This window comes from Lepisma saccharinum, chromosome 21 (genome assembly GCF_977018435.1).
Source record: "Lepisma saccharinum chromosome 21, izLepSacc3.1, whole genome shotgun sequence".
Classification (NCBI taxonomy): domain Eukaryota; kingdom Metazoa; phylum Arthropoda; class Insecta; order Zygentoma; family Lepismatidae; genus Lepisma; species Lepisma saccharinum.
This window is the reverse complement of record NC_139249.1, coordinates 63,898,703-63,917,971: the sequence shown is the minus strand read 5'-3', so window position 1 is coordinate 63,917,971 and position 19,269 is coordinate 63,898,703.

Below are 19,269 nucleotides of genomic sequence, written 5' to 3'. Positions count from 1 at the left end.
ATTAGTACGTACTTGTGTATTTATTTTGTTCTTTACTACTACAAACTAATGATGTTCATTACCTAGGTTTTCGTACTTTCAAGGAGTTGTATGTATGTGAAGCAAAATAGAAGTGTTGTAAGCAAGTGTTGTATACCGAACTTGTTGTCATAATAATAATAATATAAATAATAATAATAATAATAATATAGTCTTTATTAGAGAGGGCGTGTTTCGGCTTCTAGGGCTGTTCTTACAACATACCCTTGTCTGGGGTATTAATACAATACAATGGAATAAAGGGTATACATTAAAAGAAAATGAAAACATGAAAAGGATTACAAATCAATACAAATAAGAACAATTATATATATATATACATACACACACACACACACACACACACATAATAAATTATTGAACATACGTAAAGTCCACGCGTTTACTTGGTTGACGTCCAAGAACTGAAGAAATCCGCCGCCACAAACGTGGGTGGGGATAAACAGCGGGCTAGTTGTTTTCGTCCAATCACACTCAACCTTCAGCCAATGGGCGCAGCTGTCAATTTGCTCGTCTACTCCACGTGGAGTCTCAGTCACATGACTCCGGATACGCTGTTGCCGTACTTTGCAACTTCAATGTGGAGACCGTGGGAAGGTGCTAGTCCGGGGAGGGACAAGGTGGCGTAGAGTATGTGGAGAGTAGATGTGTGGCAACACTGTGCGGTGAATGTGATTGTTGCAGCTGGGGGCGTGCTCCGTGGACTCCAAAGCCAGTCGGTCGTTAACGAACCTAGCGTGTCGACTATATCTAATGTTTGTTGCTTTGTCTTTAGTACTTATATATCAAGAATCAAGATGGCGGATGGTAGACGGAGTACGTTTCTTCGCTCCTCAAGTTAAGCCTGTGTTCTTGTAGTGTTTTGTGCCATTTGTGTAATTCAACGTCATGAAACTGTGAAGTTGTGGGCTAGGGTTCCTGTGATCACCAACTGGGTACTTGGTTACAGAAGTTACTTTGTTGCAGCCATTCAAATCGTTCCCGAGCTCTCTGCAGTCATGTCTCGGCCGCCGGTACAACGGGATCCGCACCCTCGAGGTAAGTCAACAACCCTCGCCAGCTACCGTCACTTCCTGTGCCTCGCGCTCCAGTGTGGTGAAGTCCATCTGAATCCCGGGCCCATCCAACGGAACTCCACCTCCCTCTCAGTTTACTACCAAAATGCTCAAAGCATAAAAAATAAACTCACCGACTGCACTACTCATTTGACAGAGCTGTTGAACTGTGATTGCTTGGTGTTTACGGAGACCTGGCTGAACGATACTGTTCCAGACAATGAACTGCCTGTTGCGAATCACTTCAATATTTTCCGAAAGGATCGGTCTGTTGGAAGGGGAGGGGGTGTGATGGTGTGCGTAAATGTGAAGTGGAAAAGCAAAATTGGAAAGGATCTGAACCGTGATTGTGAAATCGTGTGGGTTGAACTTAACATGGAAAAAGGTAGGAAAATTTTAATTGGCTTGTATTATCGACCAAACAAAAACTCTCCCGTGCAAATTCTAGAAGCTTACAGGGATTCAGTCTTGGCAGCCTTAATGTGTGGTGACATAATGCTTTTTGGCGATTTTAACCTTTCCATCCATTGGAACACCCCCACGTCTGGTACTCCAAACTGCCCGGCTGACCAATGGTTCATGGACACATTCGTGAATGGCACATACGTCCTGGCAACACTGCCTGATCCAGAAATAACCCCGGAGAGAAACATTTTACCATCGGTCCACGACTCGCTAGATGTCCTTGTGTACCTGCCCCCTGGAGAAGAGAAAGTCTCGACCGCAAGAGCAGCCTTATCGCCTGTGGCGGAATGCACCCTGAGAGGACATTCGCCGAGCTCTTCATTTCTACCCTCGGTGTCTGGTGCAGGATGATGACGTCAACAAATCAGTGGAGATGTTTGTGGACGTACTGCACGCCGTGATTAACGACTTCGTGCAGACCAGGACACCGAAATCTACAAAATATCCGGTGTGGTTCGACAATGAAGTTCTCCTGGTGTTAAAAAACAAAAATGAAGCCTTGGAGTCTGTGGAAACATAGCCCTAATGTACATACACACCAAACCTTCTGTAGCATCAGACGTCACTCCAAATATTTGCTTAGGAAGAAATACAAGGACTACGTAGACAACGTAACAGCACAGTACCTTACCAATCCAAGGAAATTCTTTACATTGCTAAATTCAAGAAAGCAAAAATCACGCATCCCCATGGAAATCAAGTACAAATCGGAATCAGCCTGTGGATATAAAATAGTGCACTTATTCAACAGTTACTTTCACGAAAACTTCACCTCGCATGTTACAACCAACCCCCTCCCCGACGTGCAGTCTGTCTGTTCACACTCTCTCTCCACTATCAAAACCTCTTCTCAAGAAGTTAAATCTCTCCTTGCCTCATTACCCATATACCGCTCTTTAGGACCAGATGAAATTCCCACGATTTTCCTCCTAACACTGCCGACTTCTTGGCTCATCCTCTCTCTCTCTTTCTCTTGCTAAATAGGTGGTTCTCTGAAGGCGTGTTTCCTCAGATGTTCAAGAAAGCCAACGTTGTACCCATTCACAAATCTGGAGATAAAAATAGTGCTACATCATACAGACCAATATCACTCCTGTCACCTCTGTCTATAATCTGTGAAAAAATCATTAAGGACAGATTATTCAGATTTACATCTCCGCATATCCGTACTGCCCAACACTGGTTTCTTCCAGGTAGCTCTTGCTTGACTAAACTTTCAGTTCTCCTTTCACATGCCACTAGGGCTATTTCCAAAAATTCCCAGCTAGATGTGATATGCTTGGATATTTCAAAAGCCTTTGACAAAATAAACCATGCTCTTCTTATTCACAAATTACGAACTAGATTTAACATACATGGCATATTTCTCTCCTTAATCCAGGATTACCTACACTCACGTACACAGCGTGTCACTCTTTTAGACATCTCTTCTGATTTTCATCCTGTCTTGTCTGGGGTGCCTCAAGGGAGCGTCTTGGGCCCTCTCTTGTTCATCCTATACATGGACGATCTCCCTCAAAGACTTTCCTCACTTTCTGTCAATATACTCATGTTTGCTGACGACTGTAAACTTTTCAAAGAAATCTCAACCACACAAGATGCTGTGATTCTCAAGAATGCTCTTTCCGAACTTGTCACATGGTGTAAGCAGTGGAATCTACAACTTAACCTGCAGAAATGTTCCTCCCTCACAGTCTCTTTACAAAAGGACAAAATACATTCTCATTATGTTCTTGAAAACAATTATATTACCACAGTTGCGACCCAAAAAGATCTAGGTGTTATCATAGATGAAAAACTGAACTTTAAGGAACACATCGCAGCTACAACTAAAAGTGCAATGCGTCTCTTAGGCCTCCTCTACAGATTCACTGAAATTGATACTCCAACTTCTCTTAGCCTGTTTTTCAAGTCATTCTTTTCTCCGATTCTCGAATACTGTTCTCCAGTCTGGGCCATGGCTTCCAATACAAATCTTTCTAGCATGGATTCAGTCCTCAGCTACTTTACCGCCATTGTTCGTCATAGAATTCCTTCTCTGCGGCATCTTCAGAAATCTGACATCCTGACTACTTTGAACATCCAGTTACTGCAGACCCGACGCGATATGGCTGATATGAAATTTTTCTATAAAATCATCAATGGAAAATGAAGATCTGAATTTCTGCTTACAGAATTCAACTTCAGAGTTCCCTCTCGATCGACCCGAAACACTGATTGTTCCACAACTCTACCGCTAGGCTTTCCCTTATACAGCGCTCTCTGATCCACAGGCTGCCACAAACATAGACATTTTTGCCCCTGAAAGTATTTTACGATCTTCCCTAAAAATGAATATGTAAATCTTGTTTGTTTTTTCCTTGTTTATGTCTTATGTTTATATTTAACCTTTCTTGTTTTTACCTAAAACCATCTTGACTTGTTCTTGTTATTTGTTAGAGTTTTCAGTGTAAAATGGCCTTAAAAGTGCTGTATCTGAAACTTGGAATAAATAAATAAATAAATATTCAGTAATGTGGAATATAATAATATTAATGAAGTGAAATAAAATAATGAAATTATATGATTTTTATGCAGAGTTGCTAAATATTACAGTGAGTATTTTTATGATTGAAAAGTTGTTAGTGATTAAGTATTTCGCTGCCTTGCCGGCAGTAGATACGGTTTGAGATTCTTTTTTAAATAGCTTATGGCTGTTGATGGGTAGAGAAAACACTGGAAATTATGATTACATGTGCGAAATAAAAATATGATGATTAAGTTATTTTTCACAAATATGTATTAAATACTCTAAATTTGGAACGATAGCGTACAGTTAAAAATCTATCGTTTATTGCAAGATTGCAAGGTAAAGGCAAATCCATAACCAATCGGAGCAGTTTACGTTATTATTACAACCCATCACGGAAGTACAGCGCCACATTTCAACCTGGTGGCGCAAATTTCAACTTTTTTTTATCACCATCCTCTCCCCCATGGTCTGCATAGTGGATTCACTTAAATTCAGAGTTCAACGATGTCTCAAACAGGCTACAGAGGGCTCTGAGTTGGGTAACTTTAATTCTGGCTACCGGTATGTTGTAATTATTATTTACATATTTAATTATAATAGTGTTTTTCATTTAAAATAAGCCGGACATTGTGGCCGAGTGGTTAGCACATCGCGCTGCGACGCCAAGGGTCCCGGGTTCGAATCCCGCTTGGGCTTGCTTGTTGTGTATGTCCATTCATCAATTTCATCATTTCATCACTCATCCCCATCTTCGCAAATTAGCCAAGAGGCACAAAACGCGAAGTAAAATAAACTAAATCAATCAATCAATCATTTAAAATAAAAATAGCAAATAATTCTCTCCAATGATTTATAAACATATAGTTAGCCTCTATAGTGGAGTGGTAAGCGTACTAATGTAAGGGTTCTAGGCTAAAACCTTTGAAGACATCGGCGTGTTGTTATCCCATCTACTTCAGCATTCATTGTATCGTAGAAATTGATAAAGAAGTAGAGAAGGGGTTTTAAATAACCAAACAGAAACAGAAATAATAACATGAATACTTCACAAAAGGGGATTGGAGAATTTTGGTGAGTATTATTGTAAAGTTCCCAGCGACACATTGTTAGACAGCATAGATAATGTTATGACAACTAAGGTAATGTTCGAATGTAGGTATTTAGAATTTTAGTATGTGAGTCCTTTAACATAGCATTGACACGTGTGGCAAGCTTCAGTAGAATGAATATTTCCAGATATCTTTAATACTCGTTGAATGACCGACTAGCAAGTTTATGCACAACTTCCTTTTATTTAGTCGTTGTTGTTGACTTAATCTTACGTGTTCGCGGGAATTCACCTGATATTGTTGTCGCCCAACATTGCTTGTTTGTTTGTGTGTATAGCATTTGATTTGGAGCAACAGAACACTTGTAAGTTATTTTCTTCAGTGCATTGTTATCGTCTTTAGCACTTGCTCTCATATTCAGCACAAGTATCTGCATCTTATGATCTTGAACCGTGCTTTAAATCGAGTACTACGAATACGAAGGTCATAGCAGACATTTTGTAATACATTAACCAAATTTCAAGTGCATCTGATTGTATATTCCCAATTCTTATCACTCGTATTGCACAATAGCACGCTCTTGTTTCAATGAATAAGATAAAGTGATACGGATGATAATTTTCAGCAAACAAGAACTGGAATGAAGAAAGCTATCTTCAATCTCGTTGTCCCCCAAGCATTGCAGACGATGCTACTTTATACTATGAATGGGAAGATACAATGGATTCAGATATCGGATCTAAGATGCCGATTCGTACGTCAATTGTACCGTCCTTTCTATGAAAGTTGACCCTGTATTAAATTCCTTCTTACATGAGGACTCTTCAGGGATCCATGGGCGTGAACTCCATTCCACGCATGCGACATTCTACCAATTCTACCAAGAAAAGGCGACAGCTGTAACTTACTATATGAATAATCCTCGTACATCATATTAACTCACCAGTCCACGGGAATTTGTATTTCGATTATACAATATTATTGAAAAACACAAGGATATATAATTCACATGCTGAAAAGTCATATATATATATATATATATATGTGTGTGTGTGTGTCAGTTTTCTATACCGCGTGAGGCACCTAAAAGTACCACCTGAAATAGCGAAGAAACCAGAAACAGTAGCTTGGGGAGGTTTGCGGGAAATAATAATATCAAATGGGGCTCGTAAATCGGAGGTATGGGGTGGGTCGAAAAATATCGACAAATGGGGCATCTGGAGCAAAGTCATATTTTTTTTAATGGAACGATATACAATAACATGCATAATATAAAAGAGCACACGCAGAGAAACACAACGCCGTTGGTCTCATGCATCTAGTGCACATAGGAACGAAGATATGGCCATGTGAAAATATGTAAACAAACTAACAAGTGGCCCACTTGACCGTCAGTACCACGGCATGTACAAGTATGAGATGTCGGAAGCCATTGGACAAGATGAAGACAGAACGTGTTAAAGGAAGAAAAAATACAGTAGACATCGTCAGCACCATGTATTTGACAGTGTTACAGCATAATGAAAATGACCATGACAGTATGTCGAAGAACCACTGCGTAAGAAGCGAAAACCTGTCAAAGTGTGTGTTCAAAGTGGTGGCCGTCAGCTGCGATACAGGCAACGAGGCGCCCACGCAAAGATCGTTGCACAGAATGTAGCATCTCGTAGCGAATGTTCCTACAGGCCGCAGTAATGCGGTGTTGCATATCCTCTTGAGTTGTTGGCACATCCCGGTAGACAATGTCCTTCAGCTTTCCCCACAGGATAAAGTGTAACGGTGTCAAATCTGGGGAACGAGCCGGCCATTTGACAGGCCCTGCACGTCCAATCCAACGATTTGGAAATGTATTTTCCACACATGCTGTAGCGCGTCTTGCACTGTGAGCTGGGCACCCGTCATGTTGGTACCACATGTCCCTCCTTGTCTGAAGTGGTATGTCCTCCAATAGTAAAGGCAGTTCATGTTGTAAAAACTGTATGTATCGGTCAGCATTCAGTGTCCCTTGTATAAAAAAAAGGCCAATGAGATGTTCACCCACTATACCACACCACACGTTCACACTCCATGGGCGCTGGCGTTCCACTTGGCGAAGACAATGTGGATTTGTCACCGACCAATAGTGCATGTTCCTTAGATTGACATTTCCATGATTGGTAAAAGTTGCCTCGTCAGTGAAGAGGATACGTGACAAATCGGGTGTGTCGTGTCGTAACATCCATGTGCAAAACCGAACACGGTCCACAAAATCATTCCCGTGAAGTTCCTGATTGAGGGAGATATGATATGGGTGAAACTTGTGTGTGTGCAGAATGCGCAATACACTTCGCTGACTCATCCCAGCATCCCTGGCAATTTCACGGGAGCTGACGTGCGGATTCACAGCAACAGCGGCGAGAACATTTGTTGCACCTGCCTCACCTGTAGTTGGCTTGTTCCGCACACGTGCTCGTGGTGTTACACTTCCGGTATCTCTTAATTTAATAAATAACTTACCAAACAGACGTCGAGATGGCTGTCGTCTGTCCGGATATCTCTCTGCGTACACACGGTAGGCTTCTAAGGCATTCTTTCGGCATTCCCCATAAATCAGGAACATGTCCGTTTTTTCTATGTTTGTGAACACCATAATCTTCGCTCTTACCACTACGACTGCTTGCTATGAACTAACACGATCTCGTGGACCTGCTATCAAAACTTGCTCTGCGTAAAGGCAGTTCTGTCAGGCACCTGAGAAGTCTTACATGCCGTGGTACTGACGGTCAAGTGGGCCACTTGTTAGTTTGTTTACATATTTTCACATGGCCATATCTTCGTTCCTATGTGCAGTAGATGCATGAGACCAACGGCGTTGTGTTTCTCTACGTGTGCTCTTTTATATTATGCATGTTATTGTATATCGTTCCATTTAAAAAAATATGACTTTGCTCCAGATGCCCCATTTGTCGATATTTTTCGACCCACCCCATACCTCCGATTTACGAGCCCCATTTGATATTATTGTTTCCCGCAAACCTCACATCGCTACTGTTTCTGGTTTCTTCGCTATTTCAGGTGGTACTTTCAGGTGCCTCACGCGGTATATAAAAAAATTAAACATACCTTCTCCGTCAAAATATATATCGCGGGAAAAACAATTTTATAATATTTTTCTTTGCCTTAAAATTTATCTGTAATTTTCACATTGATACAAACTTTCTAATTTCACATTTTCACCTAAAATATTACCTCAATTTCCCTTTGCAGATGGACATTTCCGTTCATGATTCAACACTGTCCCCTCTCCTCCATGCAATCGCCATTACTATATCTTCTGTTGTCCTTGACATTTCACACCAGTCAAATTTGTGCGAGAGCGTGCAAACTGCAAACATAATTTCACTGAATTTAAATAATTTCAATAAAAAAGACCATTCTATTCTATTCTATTCTAGTACGACATTGAGGGGGGACTCCAGCGTCCCCAAGCCCCATGGAGTCGGCACCTATGCTGCATACAGTTTCGTCCGTGGCTAAGGTAGCGTGATTTTTCCAATCCAGGATGAAATATAAATGGTATTTGAAAGGCAAGTACTGTGTTTATGGCTAGCGTTGTATGTATTTTATGCTACTCTTTACATCCTGGTGCTTTGCAACGCGAGTGTTTGTTGTACGATCTCTAATAATGTTCACACAAAAAAAGTTGAAATGTTGTTTATGAATCAGAGGATGCGTTCGCATTATGCATATATTTGTATACACTTTTCAACATATCTGTCTCAATACACAAACAAAAAGTGACAATGATATGTTACTGCCTTCGAAAAAATAGTACACAATTTTGCACTAAGGAACATATATCTATAACTTATCGTTTTCACGACACAAAGTGTGTTTTTAATTTAATTTATACTCAGATGGATTAGTATCGTTAGAAATGTGCCTACACCGGGAATCGAATTTTGGATCCTTCGATTATAAGGGGACAACATTAGCCGCGTTACGTTATGGGATACGTAACCCGATGACTTCCATGAAAAACAGGCTCCCAAGTCCTGCATGTCTTTCGGATGTTACATATCTTTATACAGCCTTGTTTTGTGGCAAATAACATCTTTCTAAGGTCTAAATCACCATCCCTGAGACCTTCTGTAAACAAACGGTCTCACCGATTCGATGTATCACTCCGCGTCAGCTGATCCATGACCGCAATCATCTGCTGTTACACTCATAGTTCGCCGCACCTATTCATTTTATATAAGAGCCTCTGAATGTGAGAACCCGCTCTCAAAACATCAGACGAATATGCAGCCGCATACATTGTTACTCTCCCGGTCATTCTCTCTTTCATAACCCTTAAAACTGCAGACACTGACACACCACTGCACTGGGATACCAACTTAACCACTTCATTTACTGGTTTCTCAGGATACTACTGACAGAACGTTACATAAATATTGAGTAGAATCTGTTTCTCGCCCCTTTTCAAAGGCTGTCCTTGCTGGTGTTTTGAAAACAAGCTCGGAGTAAACGGAGACTTTCCCTCACGCATAGAACTCGGCATGTTATTTTTCTAAGGCTAAGTCAGGCAATATTACTAAGTTGCACTACTTCCTTGCTGTTCACATGATTATTTTTAGAAAATAACCAATGTTATAAAATATCATTATGTACACAAATCTCCAAGCTCATTGAAAGTTATATTACTACAAAATGTTCACACTTATCTTGCCTTGCCATGTCACCAAGTTATTTTACGAAGTGCACTATATTTGGCGGAACAAAAATCGTTATTAGGATGCTTGTCAAAGTTTACAACCGCAATAAATTTACGAACTTTCTTTGTCATCATCATCAATATATTTATTGGACTTACAGCAATGCATATGGCTGGTTATGCCCATTATATATTTTATTTACATAAGATACAATTTACATAAAATGTACAAACAAATTTCAAATACACTCCTATCTATATCATCCTTAGAAATATACATTACCATGTTATATCATTTTGTCTAAAAAATGCAAGTAAAATATATTCAAAGAAAGATGCCAAATTTATGGGAAATGATTACTGGTGCAAAGAGTTAACCATAAAGGTGAAGCAATAAGTAAAAAAAAGAAAGAGCATTGGGTTTAAAGTGAGACGTCATTTGCGGCAGCGTATCCCATACTACAAATTTGCCATTGTTTTACCTTACGTAATGAATCCTGTAACAACGCTGGATTTTCGTGTGGATTATTTTACTTCTATGAGTTTGCAATGCTTTCTGCATGCAGGTGGTTTTGTTTACAGAAGGTGTCAGGGTTTGTGATTTGAACTTATAGATACTTTGGTCATTGTTACGAGACTAAGCAAAATGCCAAGGACTACATTTAGTATATCATCGTTATATTTGTAGCTTGAATCACTGCCTCGAACTCTGTAAACGCAATGCTTATCAACTGTGTTTACAACACGATCTTAAACGCTTGCCGGAATCATGGCAGCCGGCGTGATATCGCGCAATGAATTGTAGGGGAAGTCGTTCGCTGAAAAACATCCATTGGAAAGATCAGGCAATATTACAAAATGTCACTTTTATTGCATCAATTGACACAGTCAAATGTGCTTTTTATCTTTCAAATGATAAAAGTGCATTTCTGTGTGTATTTTGACATGCCAAATGGTGCATCATTTGCAGTTTATGCACTGCAATGTGTTATTGGAGTCAACATACGTGTCAAAAGTAAAAAATAAGCCTAATCGTGTTTCATTAGGATCACGTACCGCGAGAATGATAATTTTAAAACAAAAATTGTTAAATGTTCAGTCTCGCCGCTAAAATGAGTGTAATCTTACATTTAGAGGAACATCAAATTGATGAGTGAAACAAGAAAGGATTTGTAGGTTTCCAGATTTGAGATTCTTGGCCTGCTTTTGCGCTATTATTTTTCTTTTAAAAAATCGGATCTCCTACTGAGAAAATTTAATTGGAGTCTGTACGACATCTAAAGATAAATGACTTCATTGCGAAGTGAGTATGTACAGTATTATTGGTATGGCACTTTTTTTCTCGAACTTAGAAAGTAACTTATCTTACTTCAGCAGTGACACTAGCAACAACCACACCCAATTTATTTTTCGATATTTGGTGGCGGTAGGTTTAAAGTCCGCCACAAAGATAAACTTCGATCTATTTTGCTCAAAATGAAATCTTATCAGTACTCGTAGACATATATTCTTCCTTTGTGATGTAACAACTCTTGGGCAGGCCTGGATTTAAGGAGGGGGGGGGGGTAACGCCTCCGACCTCAACGTGCAAAGCATATCGATAGGGAACAGAATATTAAATAAAAAAGGAACGTGATATTTGAAATGTAATGTAATTACAATAAAATTATTAGAAAAATAACCATATGACATAGTAACTTGGCCCAACAGTTATAACTTAAATTGTTGGGGAGGAGTCTCATGATGTTAACTCCGGCCCTTCACATAAACTTGGCTCTGTTTTAGGCAAGGGTGCCCACAGGATGATTTCATGACACGCCTGCGTCATGGAAATTTTTGGGTGGGGGGACAAAATTTTATACCACTTCTATATATCTTCACACAAAAATAGGGGGTCGTATCGTTTGATTGACTTGTTACTGATTTTTAGTTTTGGTTCTTATGTTTAGTTTTTCTACCTACCTGTGGGTGATCGCGGCGATAGGGCTGAAATGAAACACCGCCTCTTATGCCTTTAGAATCGGTTTGTTTGGATGGAGGGGGGACAGAGGAGCAATTACCCCTTCGATTTCAAATCTTATGCAATTAAAAATTCATTTTGTAAAATTTTCTTCCTTGCTTCTCTCGCATTATCTGCTATTTTCGTTTTCGACAAGTTCAGAGCAGTAGCTAGGGGCGGCGGGAGTCGGCCATGGGCGCCGAATGATCTAAAAGAAAGTTGTAAAAGAGAGAATGCCACGGCGTCCAACGAAATTATTTGCGCCCTATTAAATAAATATTGTTTTCAATTGCAAAAATTGGATCTAAAAATTTTCTTGCTCGCTTCGCTTAGCATTCTCCTTGTTTTCTGTAATGTAATGGATTTAAATAATATGTGTTGTATATTTGTATTGAATAAGCTTTGAATACGTACACAGTTTAGTGTTAGCTAAAGTTTCATATGTATTTTCTATTTTATGTCGCTCCATGTTGCATATGTGTAAAACATTTTTTGTACATGAAAGTTACACATGTATCTTCGGAATGCATTTATCATTCATTTTCTGCCATTCAAAAATACAGTGTGTGTGCTTGATTTCCATTATTACAGGTAGCTAATGTGAAATTGACGGTGTTGAAAAAATATTTTAAATAGTTTGTTCCAAACAAATGCTTTAGCACAGACTTCTACCCCTTTTTGCGTAATTTATGAGGATAATAACGTCTTTGATACTACTACTACTGGTAGTAATAATAATAATAATAATAATAAAACCATTATTATTATAATTATTATTATTATTATTATTAAAGGTACGTTTATCCTGATACTTGCCCCCCAGACAATAATTGGTGGTTGCACCTCTGGTATTATATTTTTCTGCAAATTTTATCTGACAAAAAAAAATTGAGTAAATAATTAGGCATAAACGGGTGGGGGGGGAAATGTTCTACCTTTTGGGGGAGTGCGTCATGGTCCTTGGGGGGGATGGGCACCCCTGGGTTTAGGAGACCTTTCAGCTCAGTCTGAATTTGCCTCTATTTCCGATATTTTAGGACAGCATCACACTACTTGCCTTGTGGTCTTTCTCGCCTCTTTCTTTCTTCATATCAGAGCCATAGCTAGAGGAAGAGGGTGAGGAGGCGGCCGGAAAAGAGAACAAAAGTGACCTCCCGTAAAAAAGTACCAGGATTATCTATTATTATCATTGCAAAGAAAAAATATACTTTTTTTAAATAAAATTGTGCTCGCTTCCCTAGCAATGTTGCAATGTCTGTACCACAATGTTCACCGTATTTTTATCGACTACAACTGTTGTTGTTGCTCATGATGAAGTGTTATAGGCCTACAAGGTACCGAGTAGTCACTAACTACTGTCGGATTAAAAATTATAGTTACTTGAGTTTGGACTCCAATTAAAAATTAACCAGTAGACCTACAGAAGAACGAGATGTATCAAAATTTAGCTTATTCAATTCTGCGTTAATCTATTGTAACCAATTTTTTTTGAGTGTGCTTTCTATTCTTTATCGTCGTGAGAACGAAAAGAGGGCCGGGCATTTTAAGTTTAGCAAACGATCGCCATCTTTGAAATTCTGTAAATCAAAAACAGGTTGTCCGATCGTTGTGAAATTTTAGTACCATGCAGGCAGAAAGGTTTTAAACAGAATTATTAATTTTCAGGTTTTCAAAACTTCTAAAAAAGAAAGACTAAGTGAAACAAGAAAATCAGAAATATGATTCAGGAAATTCTTCGAGCACATCATCCGTGTGTGCGGACACTGGCGTACGCAGGATTCTTTTTCGGGAAGGGCTGGAATTGTAAAAGTTGATAGTACATAGCTGCTTTCGAGGAGGAAAGTAGACACAATAAATTAATACGTATATTTGGAACTTTGTACCATCAGAAATGGAAATCGGTTTTCTTTGAAAGAGGTTTTGCATTTACCACTGTGTTTTTTTCCCCCGAGATCTTCACTGCTTTTATTTAAAATGTTGATTTTCTAAAAATATTTCGAGGGGACTGTAACCCCATCAGCCCACTCTCTGCGTACGCCAGTGTATGCGGGAACTGCTGTACATTTGTATTCTACACGTCAAGATCTATCTATGCATTTCACATGGTCTTGGCATAAGTTTTCATCATGGAGATATCCAAAATCATGTTTTCTCTCTGGAAAATGAACTACAATTCCAACAAATAAATCCACAATAAATATTGGGTCAATTCTAGAAATAATGTAACATAAATATTTATGTATAAATATGTTTCTCATACCAAAGAACAACCTACCAAAATCTAGAAAAATGGTGGTAGAACAACGTGCAAATGATTGGATTTCCTACGCTTGTTGCTAACTAATGTAGTTCAATATATTTTGTTAAATACAATGAGTGACACTTTTGAGAGGTCCTACACCTAGTTAATACTACTTTCCACCGGTATTTAAATATATATATTTTGAAAATGTTTCGTTAAAATACTAACTAACTAACTAACTAACTAACTCTCTACCCTTCTTAAACCCGAAGGTTCATGGCTGCAGCAACACAGGCCTTCTGTTCCTATCCTGAGCAAGATCTATATACTCTTTCTATCCTTACCAATTTCCTTTAGGTTCATCTCAACATTATCCCTCCATCATCGTCTTGGTCTACCTACTGGTCTCTCTCCATCAGGTTTCCCAACAAGAATCCCGTAAACTTTTCTTTCCTCTCCCATTCGTACCACATGGCTTGCCCACCTAAGTCTTCTTGATTTAATCATTCTAATAATATCTGGACATAAATACAAATTATGTAGTTCTAAATTATGTAACCTTCTCCACTCACCTGTCTCCTCATCCCTTTTAGGTCCAAATATTTTTCTAAGGATCTTATTTTCAAATACTCTCAATTTATGTTCCTCTTTCAATGTAAGATACCAAGTTTCGCATCCATATAATACTACAGGCAAAATTACTGTTTTGTATATTTTAATTTTTAGTTTCTTAGATATTAAACGAGACAACAAAAGTTTATGAAGAGAAAAGTACCATGCATTTCCTGAATTAAGCCTACATTTTATTTCATCTTTAATATAATTTTCATTTGTTAGTATTACTCCTAAGTACTTGACTTTGAAAACTGGCTCAAACAAGTTGTTATCAATAATTAGATTTTGATTATTACCTAACACTTGGTTTCGGCCTGTAAGCATATATTTAGTTTTCTCTTTGCTAACTTCAGCTGCTGTGAAAAATATTTTAGCATTATTCTTAATTGTATTTACATCATCACCTGCATATGCTAACAGCTGAGTCACACCGTTTAATTTTAGTCCTTCGTTAGTTTCTTTTACCTTCCTAACAGCGTATTCTAAGGCAAAGTTAAAGAGCCATGGATATAATGCATCTTCTTGTTTTAACTCATCATGAATTGTAAATTTGTCACACATATTAATATCCACACGAATTTTACTTTCTGTTTCACTGGTGCATACTTTTATCATATTAACAAGCTTCTTAGGCATTCCAAACGTGACTAATCTTAATATATTATATAATTTATCTCTTTTGACTGAATCATACGCTTTTTTAATATCAATGAATAGCTGATGGACATTTTGATTATATTCCCACTTTTTCTCAAGTGTCTGTCTGATGTGAAAAATTTGATCTGTTACATTTAAATCCACATTGATAATCACCTATAATTTCATTAGCATATGGGGTTAGTCTTGTTAAAAGAATGTTAGATAATATTTTATATGTTGTTGAGAGTAGAGAAATTCCACGGTAATTATTGCAGTTCATTTTATCACCTATCTTAAACACAGGAACAATTATGGATTCTTTCCACTATTGAGGGATTTCTTCTTTATTCCATATTAAACTAATTAATTTATGAATTTGACATATTAACGAATTCCCACTATATTTAGTTAACTCAGCTGGTATTAAATCAATGCCAGGTGCTTTGTTATTGTTTAGCCTTTTAATAGCATCTTTAACTTCAGTCAAGTTAGGTTCTGGAACCAAAGGTTCTGCTGTGTGTACTTCATTTATGTACTTCTAATTTATCTCCTACATGAACATTTAAAAGGTCATTAAAGTAGTTCTTCCATCTATTTAAAATATTGCTTGGGTCAGCCAAAAAAATTGTCATTTCTTTCTTCTATACAGTTTACTTTAGGTTGCCACCCCTTTCTAAATTCATTTACATTTTTATATAAATCTCTGATATTCTTATTTTTGCTGTTTGTTTCAATTTCGTTAATTTTAATTTTCAAGTAATCTCTTTTTTACTTCTAAACGTGCGGTTAACTTCTCGCATTATTGTGCTATAATTGCTTAGATTTGTATCATCAGAGTTATTTAACCACCTAAGTCTAGCCTGATTTCTTATTTCTATTAGATTATGACATTCATTATCAAACCATGGCTTACTTTTTCTTGGTTTATGGTATCCTATACTTTCTTTAGCTGCTGATTCTTTTGCATTACGTATGTGCTCCCAATTCTTATTTACGTATTTTAGAGCTTTTATATTCTGTTGCTTATGATTTATCACCGAAAGTCTTTCTCTTAAATGGTGCCTCCTCGATGGCGCAGTGGTAGCGTCATCGCCTTGTAATAAAGAGGTCCCGGTTCGATACCCGGTGGAGGCACATAGTAGTTCGGATCACACTTTAAACTGTAGGTCCAGTCCCGATTAGCCTTCCTATGCATAAAGTGGTCTTCAAATCAATCAATCAATCAATCTTTCTATTAATTTAGCAATTTCTGAATAATGGTCACTGGCACAGTCAGCACCTTTATATGAACAAACGTCAATTATACTAGTGTGCCTTCTCTTATCAATGAATATGATCTATCTGATTATGAGTTTTACCATCTGGAGAAGACCAGGTATAGTTATGGATATCTTTATGTTTAAAAGTGGTACATCTCACAATTAAATTCTTTGAGGTTGCAAAAGTAATTAATCTTATACCATTATCATTACTTAATTCATGAAGACTTTCTTTACCAATAGTAGGTTTAAATGCCTCTTCTTTGTCAATCTGTGCATTACAATCACCTAACAGAATTTTCATATGATACTGTGAAAATTTATCAAAGACCTGTTCTAACTCTGCTTAAAAGTCATCTATAGTATTATCATCTTTATCTTCCGTTGCACCACCTACGTTGTAAAATAAATTCTACTGTTTTAAGAGCCGAGATAATTCTATTATTTATGAAGAAGCCTGTTCCAAAATTATGATTATCAGTACCACCATAGAAAAAAAATATAATTTTTAGTTTTACATTTCCCTTGTCCTGGCCACCTAACTTCCTGCACAGCTACTAGGCTACATCTAATTTATACTTAACTATCTCATTAATTGTGCACTGAAATGCCCAAGGCCGGTAAAAACTCAGAACATTCCAAGTGCTTAATTTAATATCCTTATTCCTAATGTAGATCTTATTCTTAGTCCATTGATCTCCCAAAGTAGTCGCCGCCCTGAGATCCGAATAGGAGACAATTTATTTTACCTCCGGAATATTTTAACTTGGGAACATCCATGGCCTCATATTGCTGTTTCTTGACATGTCTTTTTGCAGTGCAGACTTGTGAGCTCTATATTTATTTATTTACTTCTTCTTTTGGATGGCGAAGTTAAGGCACAAGCCTTTTCTTACACTTAACCATCTCTACTTCATATTTTACAAATTTAGTTGAAATATGTAACAGTTTGCGAAATATAAAAGATCAAAATACCAAAGAAAATAAAAAAATAAAAAACACAAAAAGAGAAAAAACACAAAAAGAAAGAAGAAAAAACACAAAAAAGAAAAAAACCACAAAAAGACAAAACACAAAAATACACATATATGCTGTAAGAAACGTAAAAAAATGCACGTACAGCATGAACATACACATAACAAAAATACTTAAAATACAGAAAAGTCGGTCGGTGTTTGTCCTGCAAATTTAGATCAAGAAAGGTTTCATTCTATTTTCTTTCCTTGTTTTCAGTACTGGTAAGTTGCCTCCAGAATATGCTTTCTTAATTTTGATCTGAAATTGCCGAGAGAAGAAGAGTTTCTTATGCCATTGGGGAGGTCGTTCCACGCTCTGGTGGCAGTGACCGTGAAGGAATTTCCGTAAAACGCTGTCTTGTGGGAGGGGATGGTGAGAAGGGAGTTGTTTCGTGAACGGGTAGCAAAGGTGTGTGCTGCGCTTAGGGGTTGAAATCGTGAAAATAGGTAAAGGGGTTCTCTTGAATGCACTATTTTGTAGAGCGCTGTAAGAGCGTGGAAGCGACGGCGTGTTGAAAGGTCGAACCAGCCTAGGTCCTTGAAAGCCGGGGTCAGGTGGTCAAAAAATTTGATATTATAAATGTAGCGCACACATGCATTTTGTATTCGCTGTAGACGTCTTGCTAGTTCACCGTTGAGGTCAACATACGTCAAGTCCAGACAATTTACACTTTGACCTGGGCAAAATTGCTTCAGAAGATTTTTAAACAGTTTCTAGCTCAGAAATCATTGTTGAATAACATATGCAAAATCAGACAAAATCGGACCACGGGAAAACCCCCAAAAACGGATTTCAAAATGGTGGACTGGCTGTTTTCTACTAATGGCAAAAATAAAGTAATTTACGCATTTTAGAGAGAGGTAATTCTTTTATTTACATTTAATAATACTTAAAATAAAACTATTATTTAACAATATACCATTTCTTATGCAGTTTGATATTAAAAGTTATTTATAGAAGTTAGACACTGGGAAAATAACAATTACTTCAAATAGAATTCTTTTAAGTTCTCTTAACTTCTACTTCTAAGGATGGACAAAGTTTAATTAATCGTCTTCATCGCCGTAAACACTGGCTTACACATGGGGAGGGGGGGGGCGTTACAGTCACTCCAGACATTTTGACAAAAATCAAAATTTTTAAATGGAAGCAGTAAAGAAGTTGGGAATAACGAAAGTGCTAAGTGCAATCACTCTTTAATTAATCCTTAGATTTCAATGTTGAGTGAAAGTTCCAAATATACGAAATCAGTACAACGTAGGTAATTCCCATTTTTACAATTCCAGCTTCCTCTCCAAAAAAAATAATCCTGCGTATTCTAGTACCTGTCATCATATTATTATTGCAACCACTCGCCAGGAGCTGTTGGAGAAGACAATCGATTACGCTTGCATCCACATCGTGAAGTTTCATCAAGGTTCGACGTGCAGGAACAGCAAACCATCTTAAGGAGGAAATCTAGATTTAGTGGTTGTACAGCATAGCAGGAATTAGTCTTTAAATACCAACCCCACCCTTCTATCTCGATCGTCCATTCTCTATACTTCCAGATTCTTATTTGAAAGTTGTGCTAAATTTAAGGTACTTTGTTGGCGAATCGGTAGGTGACAATCACTCAGGTGTAACAAACGATATACCTGCATCTAATGTTTTCAATTAGCATTCGACGACATAGTTCGTTT